Below are 2,205 nucleotides of genomic sequence, written 5' to 3' on the forward strand. Positions count from 1 at the left end.
TCCAAAAAGTCGCATGGTAGACAACTCTTGACTCCATGATTTTGCTCCAGGAAAACACTTAGCCGTTACATTATAAATAATAAACCCAACATTCAATCTCAAAATCGGTTATCGTCCAAAAATCTTATTTTCAGATTCATATATTTAGTGATAACAATAAATATTACAAAAGTATCTAACTGAATCCACCAAGTCTTTTAGGTCTTTCCGTAACAGACATTGGCCTTTCATGAGATTATCAATATTCCATACACAATCAAGGGTTCAATGAATTCGAAATCAGAGAAACAACAACCTTGTTTTGTTTACATATACTGCATATTGTCTTGAAAAAAACTATTTACATATATTGCTACCTGCAGAAACAAACTCTAGCAGCAGACTCAAATTTGTATGACAAGTTTTTTGGATCAAACAGTAGCAGGAATAGAGTTTGATCATCCAAAAAATATTCAAGTGTAGAATGTAAAGGAGAAAAGACATGATATACATGTGCTTTGCTTACAAGGAATCACAAACTGTGGGTGCAAAAGACAGCGCGTTGTTGGCATTGTCATAGAGAATATGGTAGTTTTGTTGTTGATAATTGCCTAATACCGACATGTCTGAACTGGGTAACATTTCCAGGCACATAATGCCACCACTAGTATTAGCGTACATGTAGCTTTGTGGCGGCAAATCATAATCGGCTCCCTTGAAGTGGAAAGTTATAGTCGGAAAATTTGAAAGGGAAGAGGCGGCATGAGATTGCTGGCTGTAACAGAGGTCCAATCCGACTCGCGACCCATCAGCTCGTGAGAGGTTGATGGAAGAGATCAAGGCTTTCTTCAAAACATGATACGCATCTTCATACAAATATGTGAGAGTGGTTCCAGAGTCTATCATAAATCCACCATTACCATCTTCTTGAATATCAAAAGTAGCAGCAGGGATATCCAATAATAATGCACCTCTGTTGGTGTACATGCACCTAGATTAGCTCCACTTAACTTATTACTTGCATGTGGCACATGTACACATTAACATAAGATAAAACACACTTAGCTTTAGTTAGCTTTAGTTATTGCATGTACAACTAAGCTTAACTTAGTTGCTTTTATGTATTTATTCTAAAACTAATATTGTAGAATCAATTTTTCATTCTTTTCTCAATTCTTGCTCGCTTCCTTCCTTCTCTTGCAAGCTTGTTTATTGTTTTGCAGATCTAGATCTGTGTATCTCAAAAATCTTACATGGTATCAGAGCACAGGGATTTGTAATCAGTGCACAAGCAATTTTATTTGCAGGTTCAGAAAATTGAAGCAACAACAAAGAATGGAGTCTAAATTGGAGTTTCCACAATCGGCAATTCTCACTCCATATAATTATTTCGAATGGAAGCCAAAGATTCAATTTCATCTCAAAAGTAGAGGCTTATTTCGAATAACCATGGAAACGGAAGTTGAACCAACATCGGCAATGGAGAAAACAAGATATTTCAATCGCATGGACGAGGCCTTCGGCATCCTATGTTTATCTATTTCTCCGGAACTGCTATTTCATGTTGAATCATGTTCAACTCCAAATGAAGTATGGAAAATTTTGGAAGGATTGTTTGGAAAACAGGATGAAATGCAAGGTCACATTCTCGAAAATGAGTTAAACTCATTAGATTCGAGAAACTTTGAGAACATTCAAGATTTTTTCAAAAGGTATAAAGCCTTGTTGGTTCAGCTGAAAGGATGCGGGATCGACAAATCCAAGCAAGAAAATCAGTTGATTCTTTCCATTTTATCAAAACTTGGTCCAGAGTTTGCAGTATTCGTCTCTACATTCCACACAGTCAGATCTGCAACTGGTGCAGCTTGGAAGATGCCCTCACTGGATTCTTTTATTCAGTCTTTGATGCATGAGCAAGTTAAGCTCATCAAAATGGGCAAACTTAAAAATTCCAAAGCGCATGCACTTACTGTGCATGCAAAAGGAAAGGAAAATTCCAAAGACCATCAGAAAGGAAAAGGGAAGAAGGATCCTGATCCAAGAAAGGGAGGACATCCCAAACCCCCTGATGGATCATCTGGCTCAAAGGAAAGGAAAGGAACGAAAGGGCAATAAATGTGCAATTATTTCCACCGTGGTTTTCATCCTGAATTTGCATGCATGAAGAAGACTATAGATCTTATGGCATAGACACTCCAGCAACACAATCTTGGAGACCACATTCCT

General features: G+C 37.5%; 1 pseudogene; it reads right to left on the reverse strand.

Annotated features, from left to right (window-relative positions):
- Nucleotides 1–501: 501 nt before the first annotated feature.
- LOC149263590 (aspartic proteinase nepenthesin-2 pseudogene) lies at nucleotides 502–966 on the reverse strand (annotated as a pseudogene).
- Between the last annotated feature and the right edge of the window lie 1,239 nt (nucleotides 967–2,205).

This window comes from Pinus tabuliformis, chromosome 6, assembly GCF_031772625.1.
Source record: "Pinus tabuliformis cultivar Carrire ecotype Pingquan chromosome 6, CPIR1, whole genome shotgun sequence".
NCBI lineage: Eukaryota > Viridiplantae > Streptophyta > Pinopsida > Pinales > Pinaceae > Pinus > Pinus tabuliformis.